The 14,967-nt window shown below is 41.4% G+C and overlaps 1 long non-coding RNA gene across 1 annotated transcript in view; it reads left to right on the forward strand.

Moving 5' to 3' along the window:
• Positions 1-10,105, forward strand: part of LOC137638264 (uncharacterized) — a 466,810-nt gene extending 456,705 nt beyond the window's left edge. The window contains exons 2-3 of the long non-coding RNA XR_011043972.1: positions 3,023-3,170; positions 10,039-10,105. This is a non-coding gene — a long non-coding RNA (uncharacterized lncRNA). The remainder of the gene's footprint in view (positions 1-3,022; positions 3,171-10,038) is intronic.
• Positions 10,106-14,967: the final 4,862 nt, after the last annotated feature.

Genomic DNA, 14,967 nt, shown 5'->3' on the forward strand with positions numbered 1-14,967 from the left:
ATCCTTTATGTAGACCTATTTGGTAAGGGGCATACCCCATGGTGGTGATAAACTTACGTCAGCTTGACTAGAAACAACTGTTTTTAGAATGATTTATTGTTAAATTGTTCTCATTTATTTATATCCTCATTTCCTTTCCTCACTGGGCTATTTTTCCCCTATCGGAGCCCTTGGGCTTATAGCATCTTGGGTTACCGCATCTTGTTTTTCCAACTAAGGTTGTAGCTAGGCTTGTAATAATAATAGGACTATTAAACTTACACTACAGTGGCTGGTTATAATGCTGAGGCCTAAACCTACAGTAGTAGGTGGGATTATCTTAGTTGTAAATTGATCATTATTAATCCTCTCAATCCACACCGACTCTACTCCATGATTACCACCCGGGCTCAATTTTAGCACATTTTACCTAAACGCCTTTTAGGGACCGTTTGTATAATGATGGACAGATCGTTCGTTGTGTATAGAACACAGCTTAACTAAATTTCCCCACCTAACCTAACCAACAAGCCATGTCCTTACCTACTTACCTATGTAATATTTGGGTAGAATCCCACCCAGCCATTACCGCTTGCCAGTACATAGAAACTTGACCTTGTCTTTGTTTTGTTGCGAGCGTACAACAGAGCAAAAGCCATTACATTTCGGTAATATTTCGATAGAGTCCTTAATTTTTTTTTTTTGCTTTGCTGTAAGCTCTTATGTACTGGCAAGCGGTAATGGCTGGATGGGACTCTGCCGAAATATTACCCTTACCAAATGGGCAGCTAACACCCTCCTGTGACCCCCCTTAGACTATCGTATTCTTAGCGATAGGTTTGAAAATAAGGGAGTTATGGGGCATGGCTTTCATCATGCTTACACCCCCCTTTGAGCATAAAAACTTAGTTCAATTGATTTTACGTTTTACTTTAGTATGGGGCTATAATAGCTGGAGACGAGTTGACATAATGGAATGTATCTTTTCAAACACACCATTATGAACCCTATTTCCATTTGGAGGAAATGAGTTGCGATAGTGTGCATTTATAAGTGTGTTTTTCAAGTTATGTAGTTGCTAACACTAACCGTTGCCTTATTTCCATTTGGTGGAAGTAAGTTGCGTTAGTGTATGTTTATAAGTGTATTTTTCAAGTTATATAAACTAACTGTTGCTTAAGGATTAAGTAATTTTCTAGAATAAAGAGTGAAAATAGATATATCTGAAAAACACAGGGATATGGTTTACCCGAGGGCAAGGTAAGGACAGAATCCTATTATTATTATTATTATTACTTGCTAAGCTACAACCCTGGTTGGAAAAGCAGGATGCTATGAGCCCTGGGGCTCCAACAGGGAAAATAGCTCAGTGAGGAAAGGAAACAAGGAAAAATGAAATATTTTAAGAAGAGCAACAATATTGAGGGTATTTGGAGGGTCATAGTCCCCCTCCCCCCAGTAGGTAGGGATAGGAATCCTAATTTAACCATCTTTATAACTTGGAAAATAAAGGTTGAGTCTTGGATTTAGGAAATTGCATCATAAACTTGACAAATACTTATCCTACTGTTTGGTAGTTGCAAGAAAACAAATATTGCTGATAACTCATCATAAATTATTAACCCTTTTACCCCCAAAGGACGCACTGGTACGTTTCACAAAACCCATCCCTTTACCCCCATGGACATACCGGTACGTCCTTGCGAAAAAATGCTATAAAATTTTTGATATTTTTTTTGAAAAAATTCAGGCATTTTCCAAGAGAATGAGACCAATCTGACATCTCTATGACAAAAATTAAGGCTGTTAGAGCAATTTAAAAAAAATATACTGCAAAATGTGCTGGGAAAAAAATAACCCCTTGGGGGTTAACGGTTGGAAATTTCCAAAGAGCCTGGGGTAAAAGGGTTAAGTTAGGTAACTAGATATGAAATACATTGTACTTAAGATTGGATTTCAAAGTTGAAATGGTTTGTGTTAGAATACCCTACGCAAGGGGATGCTTCACCATGCCCAATAGCTTGATGGCACCCAAAAACCTTGGTAGAAACTGCTGGTAACCTGATATTAACATTGACATGCATCTGTCTCCATATTAGTTGTTCACTTTTATTTTTCCGCCAGGTAGAATAAGGTCATATAGAGGTAGAGGTGTTTAATTGCACCATTTACAGTACTGTACCAGAAAAGGCTTCATCAGGGCTACCCCACTCCCCCAAACCACACAGGTATAGTAGTAACTTCAACTGAGCTCCTAAATCTTACTAATAATGGTAATTATTATTAATATTATTAGACAAGCTACAACCCTAGTTGGAAAAACAAGATGCTATAAGCCCAAGGGCTCCAATAGGGAAAAATACCCCAGTGATGAAAGGAAATAAGGAAATAAATAAATGATGAGAATAAATTAACAATAAATCATTCTAAAAACAGTAACGTCAAAACATATATGCCCTATATAAACTATTAACAACGTCAAAAACAGATATGTCATATATAAACTATAAAAAGGCTCATGATTTTATATGACTGTTGCACATCTATGCTTGGCAGAGTCAAAGAATAAGGATATGTAATGAGGGAGTTTCACCTCCCTTTTAACTATTGCTAAAGGTTAGAGGTGTCTGGTTTCAGTTCCAGCATCATCTCAAGAGACCCACTCCAGAACGTCAGTCGAGCAAGCCCCCCCCCCCCCCCCCCCATCTGGTGCCAAACCATAACAGTAACCTTCCCAGTAAAAAGCTTAAACTCTGTCCTAGGCTGGAATCGATCTGTTATCATGTACAGCTTTACCGTATGCCCCCCCCCCCCATCTGGTGCCAAACCATAACAGTAACCTTCCCAGTAAAAAGCTTAAACTCTGTCCTAGGCTGGAATCGATCTGTTATCATGTACAGCTTTACCGTATATACTGTATATGTGAAATTCTTTGGCTTTCAGTATATTTACCCACATTGTAGATTGAGTCACAAGAAGACATTAGACAGTTGTGCTGTACAGTACTCTATATAAAAATTTTAAATTTCTTTTTCTCTTTCAGCTTTGCCTACCGAGTTCAAGATGAGTCTGCTCAGCCCACCAGCGGAATTTCCATTTCCATTACCACCTTATGATATTCAGCAGGATTTCATGAAAAACTTGTTTGATACGCTTGACAGCTAGGCATATTTGAAAGTCCAACTGGAACGGTAAGATATTTTTTAAGTGGTTCAGATTTTTTTTAGTATGAATTGCAACCATTTGCTTAAAAGATACTGTGCCTATCTACCTGCATTATTCTTATCAAGAAAGTTGGAAGGACGTTCTGTATTATCTTTTTACGTCAGTAAAATACAATAAAGTATGTTAAGATTGGGTTCACGGCTTTTGATGAATTTAGTTGAAAACAGATAGTCATCTTTGTGTAAATATGATAAAGATGTGTCAGTCTTGCTGCTGTGGAAATCATCTCCTATATTGTGATTGCAATTGCTCCATATTTTGAGATCATCCTCATGCAAGCCTACACTGAATTCCATAACATTAAAAAATGCCCAGTACCATTGATTTCTGCCTAAAGAATATAACTTTAAGGGATTTTTCTTAACACAGTACAGTATATGCATGTTTTAAAATAGTAGGTTCAGTAATAGTGTCTTTCTCTTGCTCATTAACAAATTACTGTATCTTTCATTTACATCTCACTCCTCAAGCATTTTTGAGGTCGGCTAGATTTGTCGATATCTAACCATTGTGTGAAGAAACATTGGCTTAAGTGGTTTGTATGCTGTCTTTGTCATTGTCTCTATCAGTCATTATTCTTTACCCTTCCAGAAGTAGCATTTAACTATTGTAACAGTTTTGGTTGTACAAGAAATAGTTATAGGTGACGAGAACTAAATCGTGTTTAAATAGTTTAACCAGACCACTTAATAAATGTTCTGAACTTTCTTACAGCTTAGAAAAATGTTGAGTATGTGTAGTATGATGTTTGCCATTTGGAAAAAAATCTTATTTTAGGAGACCAGGCTTCCTTTGATATTTGTAAAGTTTAATTTTATTCCAAGTTTCTTTCCTTTCTCATTGAAGAACTAGTTTTACATTTTAGGAATATGCTGTAGTTTTTGTGTAGGCTGTTAACCACTTTTAAGTGTGCCTAGCGTTGCACACTTTAGTAGTATCCCTCTAACAAAAGTTGTATCATTTTCTGGCTTTTGCTTTCCATCTATTCCCTTAGGTACTTCTTTGCCATAATCTCTAATTGTTCTTCACTCAAAATTTCTACCTCTCATTTAAGAACAAATTGATTAGGTGAGCCCTTTGAGACTCCAAAAGTTGCCCAGTGGCCTCATGAAACTAAACACGATCATTATTATCATGGGGATCTACAGCATGGCTGCCGTTTCGTGGAATTTCGTGTGCTACTGTAGAAATATTGTGACATCTGGCAACTGACTGTAGGATTTTTTTCTACATCCACAGTCCTTCACTTGAAGCATGAATCAGTGCATGAATAGGAAGAAAAATATGAAAAAAATTATGGTAAAATATGTTGATTTATGTAAATTCATCAAAATAATGCTAAATACTTGAAATCAGTGTAACTTTAGGTTTTAATATGACGTGGATAATTCCACGTCATGTAGAATAAAGATCTACATTTGTAATAAAGCTTATTTCCCCTTGCCACCAATGGGATAGAAAACGGAGGGAAATTTGACGTCACCAGCAGCTACGAATTTATGGCAGATCTGTGTGATGGCAACACTCGGTATTCCACAGTGTTGTGTAGAAAAACAGCAGCGCTGATCTACAGTATATGGCTAAGAGTGATTGAGATGAGGATCTTCTCCAAGAGAGAGATTATATTTACTAAACCAACTTGCTGATGTGTTTTATATTTTGAAGTAGGACTCAAGCTTAAAACATTGCCTAAAATAGTGGTTACGCATTTGTAAAGTGTGGGATCCGTGTGTACGATATGTTTTCCCGCGCATTTATAAAGACGTGCGGAGCCTGTTGCAGGCACTTGTAATCTGGGTATCTGATTAATAAACAATGAATCGTCATCGACTCTTCTTCTTCGACCCCAAGATGGCGCAGTGAGATATGAACCTACGCCTGTGGAGCGTAGATCAGGATGGCACCACCTATTAGACCTCGTCTTGCAACGCCCTCCAGGAGGGCCATCGCAACTCCGTCACTTCGTCAGGCCCGCGACACCATTATGTCCCAGCAACGAGCTATCACTGCACTGCAAACTCAGGTGGCTAACCTGCCGGTAGCCGGAGTGCCACGGGTGTCCAATGCTTCAGCTCCTGAGAAGTGTGATGTGGAAATGTCTTCAGCGGCGTTCAGGACATGGAGGCGGTCTATGGAGTGCTGGATTCACCTGAACAGGTGGCCTAGTTTGGAGGCCGTCATGCACATCCGTCTTCTGTGTGTGCCAGCTCTACAGAGAGCTTTAGATGCAAAGTTCTCAGCGGCCCAATGGTCATGTGTGAGCCCCAAGGAGGCATTAGATAGCGTTGAAAAGCTAGTACTACGGTCATCCAACCAAGCAGTGCTATGGAGCGAATTCTTTAATGATGTTCAGGCCACGGATGAGCCTATCAATGTGTATTTTCAAAAGTGTTCTCAGTTAGCTCTAGATTGCAAGTTCGAGTGCCCACAGTGTAATTCCGATCTGTCTGAATATATGCTATTGCGTAAAGTGATGGTAGGGTTGAATAATTTAGTGCTTAAAAGAGAAATTTTTCAAAGTTATCATAGGTATGATAGCGTAGACGCCCTCAGGGCACAGTGCATAGCATTTGAAGCTGCGGTTAGGGATGTAGGTGAGAGCGGGAAAATTTCCCGCCAAATTGCAAGTTATCCGCCAGTCGAGGCAGCCAATGTCACGGAGGAGGGGGAGTGTGCAGCCGCCACTATCCACCGTGCTGTGCATCGTACTCCGCCAACGAGGTGCGGCAACTGTGGCAGTTCGCACTCTGATAAGAATTCGTGTTTGGCCAAAGGTGTTACTTGTTATAATTGCCAGAAAGTGGGGCATTTGAAGAAATGCTGTAGGGGCAAACGTAAGGTCCTGCCAGAAGTATCTAGTGCTGTAGTGATTGCATCTACCGCCGTTGCGGGACAACCGTTATTAAATGTATCAGTGTCAGTGCCGGGGGGGAGGGAGTGTGTACCCACCACCGCCGTTGCCGATACGGGGGCCCAGGTTTGCGTCGCTGGCAGCGAGCTGTTGCAGCTGCTGCACCTCAACCCCGCGAAAGTTGAAAAGCAGCAGACGCTGAGAGATGTTGCAGGCATTCGTTTGAAGTGTTTAGGGGCAACTAAGTGTTGTGTATCATTAAATGGTCGATCCTCTATGCAGGAGATTTTCTTCGTGAATTCTGAAACAAATTTATACTTGTCATTGTCAATGTGTAAAGAGTTGGGTCTAGTCCCAGCTACGTTCCCCTATCATCTCGCCAGTGTTGCCACCGTTGATACAGTAGAGGAGGTGGATCTCTCACGTCCGACAGTGTTACCATTCCCCCCGCTGGAAGAAAACGTTCCCTTACTTCAAGATTGGCTACTCCAACGTTTTTCGGCGACAACCTTCAACACCTCCAAGTCACCCCTCCCAGTTATGGAGGGCCCACCCCACCGCATCCACCTCGTCACCGGGGCCATACCCTATGCTTGCCACACACCTGCAGCGGTCCCAAAGCACTGGGAAGATGAAGTCAAGGCTCAGCTGGAGGAGGACGTACGTAGGGGCATCATCCAGCCAGTACCACCGGGGGAGGCCACAGAGTGGTGCGCCAGAATGGTAGTAGTGGCCAAAAAGGATGGCCACCCGAGGAGGACAGTGGATTATCAGCGCTTAAATGCATGTTGCAAGAGGGAAACGCACCATACACCAGCACCCTTTGATATAGTATCTGGTGTACCTGTTCGAAGCTATAAGACTGTTGCAGATGCGTTCTGGGGTTTCCACCAGGTGGAGTTGGATGAGGACAGCCGAAGACTGACAACTTTCATAACCCCATAGGGCAGGTACCAGTATCGTCGCACCCCGATGGGCCACTGTGCAGCTTCCGATGCCTACACTCGACGGTTTGATGACGCAATTATGGATATTCCTCGCAAGTACAAGTGTGTAGACGACACCCTTCTGCATGACATAAGTGTTGAGGGAGCCTTTTGGCACACCTTTGATTTTCTGGCTACCTGCGCGAAGAAAGGCATTACCCTAAAACCAGAAAAGTTCTCATTTTGCAGGAGAGAGGCTACCTTTGTTGGTTTTCACCTGGGGTGGGACTCGTATGAGCCTACAAGTGAAAGGTTGGCTGCCATAAGAGACTTTCCCATGCCAGCCCAACCATCAGTTACGGATATCAGATCCTGGTATGGTTTCGTCAACCAGCTGGCACCCTTTTTGGCCACCGCGCCCCTCATGGAGCCCTTCCGGGAACTACTGAAGAAATCTACAGGAAAAAAGGTATATTGGGACGAACAACTGCAACACAAGTTCCGACAGGCTCAAGATATTATTTGTCGGCTGGCAAAGGATGGACTACGGTATTACGACAAGACTAGGCCTACAGCAGTAATCACAGATTGGAGTAGGGAAGGTATAGGTTTCGTTGTCCTGCAACAGTACTGTGGTTGTACCTCCCTAGAGACCCCTTTTTGTTGCAAAGGGGGTTGGCGGCTGGCTCTGTGTGGGAGTCGTCACCTGTCTGCTGCCGAATCCGGATACGCAGCAGTGGAAGGAGAAGCTTTGGCAGTGGCCTGGTGTCTACGGAAAGCAAGATTGTTTCTGTTGGGATGCCCCTCCCTCATTATCGTAACAGACCACCGCCCACTAGTGAAGCTTTTGGGGGATAGGGCCCTCACAGATGTGGTGAACCCAAGGTTATTCCGCCTTAAAGAAAAGACTCTGCAATATAAGTTCACAATAAAGTACCTGCCAGGAAAGTGGAATTCAGCAGCCGATTTTCTATCTCGGTACCCCTCCCTAATGGCAGTCCCAGATAAGGAGGACACCATACAAGAAGAAGATATCTCCGCGGCGGTAGCAGCAGCAACAGTAGCTGTATTGAGCCAAGATGACGGTATTACAATGGACGAAGAGATGGTCATGGACGCAGCAAATAATGATCCCGTATACCAGCTGTTGCTTGCAAGAGTCCGTGCTGGGGACTGGCCTAAGCAAAAATCCCAAGAACTACAGTGTCTTCGACCCTTCTAAAGCGTAAGGGACAGGTTGGCTGCTGCACAAAGTATGGTGACATATACCCATGAGGAGGGGGCAGTGAGATTAGTGGTACCTGACTCATTACGTAATAAAGTAGCAAGGAACCTGCATGCCAGCCATCAAGGGCTAGATTCGATGTTACGTCGTGCAAGAGCAACCGTGTATTGGCCTGGAATAGCAGGCGACCTGGAACAATGCCGAGCTTCCTGTGATGTCTGCAACCTGCACACGCCCTCTTCACCGCCAGAAGTCATGATTGTTACCCCTCCCCCTGAGTACCCCTTCCAGCAGACGGTGGCTGATCTCTTTCAACTCGAAGGACAAGTTTATTTGGCCTACGCTGACAGACTGACGGGTTGGCTAGAAATAGCGCATTTCCCCAAGGGAACTGGTTCCAACAAAATTATAGCGAAACTACGTGGCTACTTTTCCAGGTGGGGGGCTCCCGAGCAACTCTCCACTGATGGAGGCACTAACTTGGCTAGTGAGGAGATGATGGACTTTCTTAAGAAATGGAGGGTTACTGTCCGCCTTTCATCTGCTCATTATCCGCAGTCAAATGGGAGGGCAGAGGCTGCTGTGAAATCCGCCAAAAGAATCATCCGCTCGAACACGGGGGCCAACGGTAGTTTGGACAACGACAGGTGCACACAGGCAATGCTGCAATACCTGAATACGCCCTTGAGAGAGATAGGCAAGTCACCAACTCAACTAGCAACAGGAAGAGCACTTCGTGATGGTGTTCCTACAGCAAGACAGCAGTATAAGGTAGATCGCCACTGGAGAAGAACCCTTCGACAGCGGGAAATATTGATGGCATCGTCTAGTGACAGATTTCCCCAATCACCAAGACAACGCTCTTGCAACATGACTCCATTGCATGAGGGCACCCAGGTTAGGATTCAAGATCCCAGGACTAAAAGGTGGGACAGATCAGGTGTCATCATCTCCCATCACCCATACCGGCAGTACACAGTAAGGCTTGACGGGAGTGGAAGGTTATCATTGCGCAACAGAAAACATTTAAAGGGACAGATAGCTTGTCCCACGCCCAGCCCACCGTCTGACCCAACCCCTAGCACCACACCAGCTGACAGCAGCAGTGAGAGCCCGCCCAGGTCTAGCTCCCCCACACCCAGTCTACCCCGTGCTACGAGACCGCAACGCTCCAGGAAAGAACCTGGCTGGCTCACTGAATTTGTTAAATAATATGTAATTGTCATTGCTTTTGTGTACTGCTAGCCTATAAATAGATGATTTCCTTGTCCACGTGTTATTATGGATTTTTTTTTTTTTTTAAAGAATTATTGAAAATTCATGCTATACTATACATCTGATAGTGTTGCTCACATTGCTTTGTTCTGTGAATGTTTTAATTTTTTCTTGTATGGCTATGTTTGCAGTATGCAGTTGATCCATTTCTATTATGCCAATTCGACCCATTTTTATTAAGCGATTATTGATTTATTTACTCTGATTATTTTTGTGTAGCTAGATGCTACATTGTGCATCCTATCTGTTTTGTTACTGATTTACCCCATTTGATAATTATCAGATTGCAGTGTAATTGTTGTAATTATTACATGTCAATCTTGGAGGGGCATGTGGGATCCGTGTGTACGATATGTTTTCCCGCGCATTTATAAAGACGTGCGGAGCCTGTTGCAGGCACTTGTAATCTGGGTATCTGATTAATAAACAATGAATCGTCATCGACTCTTCTTCTTCGACCCCAAGATAAAGTAATAGGTTTACTTTTTATGAATGATGTGAAAGTAACAGTTTTTAGTCTGGACTCATTTTAAGTAGTGTGCCTTTTTACATTTCAGGGAAAGTCACTAAGTATAATATGTGGTGCATTGACTTGGCTGAGGGATCACAATGAGCATTTAAAGGTACAGTAAAGACACTTTTTCAATATTAAACTTACCCGATGATCATCTAGCTGTCAGCTCTGCTGCCCGACAGAAAAACCTACGGGCGGAATACGCCAGCGATCGCTATACAGGTGGGGGTGTACCTCAACAGCGCCATCTGTCAAGTAGGTACTCAAGTACTCGATGTCAACACAGAATCAAATTTTCTCTCTGTCGTGCCACTGGCAAGACCTACTAAATACGCTGTTACTAACTGGATTTGTTTTCACAACTATTTGGTGAAGTACACTATTCAAGTTTTGAGCTTTCGCTGTGCAGGGGTTTTATCTTCATTTCAAAACTTGAACTCGTTTTGGATAGTTTTAATTATGGTGACAAAGAGAGTATGGACTCTCTTTCACTTTTAAATGGCCGACCCTTCCCTTAGACGGAAGTGTGTTTAGGTTTTTAGTAATTTTGCTTAACACGTTATAGATCTATATTTTATATCTCTCCGCCTTTATTAGGCCTCTTCGATTAACTTTCCTTTTATTATAAACATTAAAAATAAATTTTTATGTTTTCTTTATATGCGACCTTTCCTGATAGTAGGCGGTCCTGACTTGGAACCGAAGTTAATCAACGTTGAGCCCGTTATATCGTATTTAACCTTTAAAGAATTTATAACTTTTTAAATTTAATGTTTTATGAAAGAATTTCTTTGATAGTCTCGTACTATTTTCAAAGATGAACTAACGTTTAGTTTTTAGTCTACGCAGTTGTTGGCGTTCAGGACGTTCAACATGCGCTCTATCGTTACGATAGAGAGAGAGTGTATCACGGTTTCACTTTGCAGTAAGGGTAAACCGATTCTAGCGTTTCGTTCATTCTTTCTTAGCTTAAATGATTTAAATTCTAAATTAAAGGAACTTTTTATTTGGAAAACCTTTCAGTTTTTTTCCTTTATCAAATATCATGTTTTGACGATATATAATTGGGCTCTTCTCTCAGGTGCGAAATCTAGAGAGAAAGAGAGAGATAGAGACGGAGGGAGAGAGAGGAGAAAAAACGTTTCGTTCAAGCGGGTAACGTTGTTCTCGTTTTACTCTCCTCCCTAGTCGCTGTAGGGGAAGAAGGTAAAACGTTTCTAGGGTTTTATTCTTGTTCCCAGGCTATGTGCGGTGAGAGATTGTAAATGTAGTTTATTTGATCTAGTGTTTAGTCTCTTTCCCAGCCACTGAATTCTTTATCTTTATATATGTTTTCTGTTGCATTATACGACTGTTTTCGCAATTACTACCTTTTAATGAAGGGTAGGATTGCGTGTTTCAGGTAGAAATCAGTAAAAGTTTCGATTTCAGTGAAATAAGTGCAAAACAGAAAATCAAAGTGATAAAGTGATATGCGCAAAGTGTTACAGTGTTGCGTCCGAGGGTTCGTCTGTTCGTGCCTGTCGTTCACCTAGTCCGGGACCTCTTGCAAGCTCCCAAGCCCAGGGGAGAAGTAATGTCGAACGACTTATGGGTTCGTCAGGCCTTGATCAACGAACAGACGTTTTTCCCTCCGTGGTTTCGGGCGTATCTACCCAAGATCGCCCCACCCACACAAAGACGAGAGAGCCCATTTACTTCTCGTCTGCGGAAGAGGTTTCTCGTAAGAAACCTTGGACCAAGGTCTCGCAGCTTATTAAGTGCAAGTCGGTCCCTTCCGCGCAAGTCCAACGGCCCAGGTGTAGAATTCTTCTTATTTACATGTCTATTCTTCTTATTTACATGTCTATTATCTAATTTAGTGTTCATTATTCTCATGGGAAAGTTATGTGTAGTAGTTTATTAAGAAGTTATCATAGGTTTTTGGGCTCAACCACGGATTAATCCTATTTCAATGTATTCTTATGGGAAAATTCGTTTCGACATCCGATCAATTTCTACATCCGAAGTTGGTTCTGGAACGGATTAAATTCGTATGTAGAGGTTCCATTGTATCTTCTATAATTTTAGCCGGAGAGCGAAAATATGCGATGACCACATTTATACCCATAAAACAACTCTATGCTCTAGTCTAACACAAAATCTGACACCGAAAATTTTGGGACATTATCTCTGACCCCGGCCCTTACTCGATTCGGACCCCAAAAATAGGGCCCTTTTTCAATAAAAACTCATAAATCTTCTATAATTTTAGCCGGAGAGCGAAAATATGCGATGACCACATTTATACCCATAAAACGACTCTATGCTGTAGTCTAACACAAAATCTGACACCGAAAATTTTGGGACATTATCTCTGACCCCGGCCCTTACTCGTTTCGGACCCCAAAAATAGGGCCCTTTTTCAATAAAAACTCATATATCTTCTATAATTTTAGCCGGAGCGAAAATATGCGATGAACACATTTATACCCATAAAACGACTCTATGCTGTAGTCTAACACAAAATCTGACACCGAAAATTTTAGGACATTATCTCTGACCCCGGCCCTTACTGGATTCGGACCCCAAAAATAGGGCCCTTTTTCATAAAAACTCATATATTTTCTATAATTTTAGCCGGAGAGCGAAAATATGCGATGACCTCATTTATACCCATAAAACGACTCTATGCTGTAGTCTAACACAAAATCTGACACCGAAAATTTTGGGACATTATCTCTGACCCCGGCCCTTACTCGATTCGGACCCCAAAAATAGGGCCCTTTTTCAATAAAAACTCATATATCTTTTATAATTTTAGCCGGAGAGCGAAAATATGCGATGACCACATTTATACCCATAAAACGACTCTATGATGTAGTCTAACACAAAATCTGACACCGAAAATTTTGGGACATTATCTCTGACCCCGGCCCTTACTCGATTCGGACCCCAAAAATAGGGCCCTTTTTCAATAAAAACTCATATAACTTCTATAATTTTAGCCGGAGAGGGAAAATATGCGATGACCACATTTATACCATTAAAACGACTCTATGCTGTAGTCTAACACAAAATCTGACAACGAAAATTTTGGACATTATCTCTGACCCCGGCCCTTACTCGATTCGGACCCCAAAAATAGGGCCCTTTTTCAATAAAAACTCATAAATCTTCTATAATTTTAGCCGGAGAGCGAAAATATGCGATGACCACATTTATGCCCATAAAACGACTCTATGCTGTAGTTTAACACAAAATCTGACACCGAAAATTTTGGGACATTATCTCTGACCCCGGCCCTTACTCGATTCGGACCCCAAAAATAGGCCCCTTTTTCAATAAAAACTCATATATCTTCTATAATTTTAGCCGGAGAGCAAAAATATGCGATGACCACATTTATACCCATAAAACGACTCTATGCTGTAGTCTAACAAAAAATCTGACACCGAAAATTTTGGGACATTATCTCTGACCCCGGCCCTTACTCGATTCGGACCCCAAAAATAGGGCCCTTTTTCAATAAAAACTCACATATCTTCTATAATTTTAGCCGGAGAGCGAAAATATGCGATGACCACATTTATACCCATAAAACGACTCTATGCTGTAGTCTAACACAAAATCTGACACCGAAAATTTTGGGACATTATCTCTGACCCCGGTCCTTACTCGATTCGGACCCCAAAAATAGGGCCCTTTTTCAATAAAAACTCATATATCTTCTATAATTTTAGCCGGAGAGCGAAAATATGCGATGACCACATTTATACCCATAAAATGACTCTATGCTGTAGTCTAACACAAAATTTGACACCGAAAATTTTGGGACATTATCTCTGACCCCGGCCCTTACTCGATTCGGACCCCAAAAATAGGGCCTTTTTTCAATAAAAACTCATATATCTTCTATAATTTTAGCCGGAGAGCGAAAATATGCGATGACCACATTTATACCCATAAAACGACTCTATGCTCTAGTCTAAAAAAATCTGACACCGAAAATTTTGGGACATTATCTCTAACCCCGGCCCTTACTCGATTCGGACCCCAAAAATAGGGCCCTTTTTCAATAAAAACTCATATATCTTCTATAATTTTAGCCGGAGAGTGAAAATATGCGATGACCACATTTATACCCATAAAACGACTCTATGGTGTAGCCTAACAAAAAATCTGACACCGAAAATTTTGGGACATTATCTCTGACCCCGGCCCTTACTCGATTCGGACCCCAAAAATAGGGCCCTTTTTAATAAAAACTCATAAATCTTTTATAATTTTAGCCGGAGAGCGAAAATATTATACCTTGCTAAAAGGTTTATGGATAGTTTCAGCTTTCACTGAAGTAATATAACCATAGCAAAGAGTGAAAGAGTTAATATTAGGTGTTAGAACAAAAATATATATATATTTATATATATATATATATATATATATATATATATATATATATATATATATATATATATATATATATATATACACACATGTGCAACCGAAGTAGCTATTGCCAGAACCTTACTATAGGGGTGTTGGCGAGCAACTGTAGATGGACGCAGACCTTCATTAACGAGATAAGCTCACCCGTAGACTTCGTTACCGCTCTGTCTCTGGTTGCGCAACAGTGAACAAGACTTTCACATAAATAGGGTAAGTGCGTCAATGTGACGAACTGCATGAAACAACATTTTGCACAGACCTTCGTTGGCGACAAGAACTCACCGTCACATTTCGTTAATACAGTACTTAGTGGCTGGGTGCACGCCACTGCACAAGACTCTTAGAAGGATACTCCTCCTGAGGGATTTAGCCCTTTTATTACTCAGGTTACAGCTGAGATGGGCTAAGCTCAGCTCCATAACAATACACACATTTATTTAACATATATATACTAATATATATATATGCATACATATATATCTATATATATATATATATATATGTATACAGTATATATATATATATATATATATATATATATATA

This window comes from Palaemon carinicauda, chromosome 3 (genome assembly GCF_036898095.1).
Source record: "Palaemon carinicauda isolate YSFRI2023 chromosome 3, ASM3689809v2, whole genome shotgun sequence".
Lineage (NCBI taxonomy): Eukaryota > Metazoa > Arthropoda > Malacostraca > Decapoda > Palaemonidae > Palaemon > Palaemon carinicauda.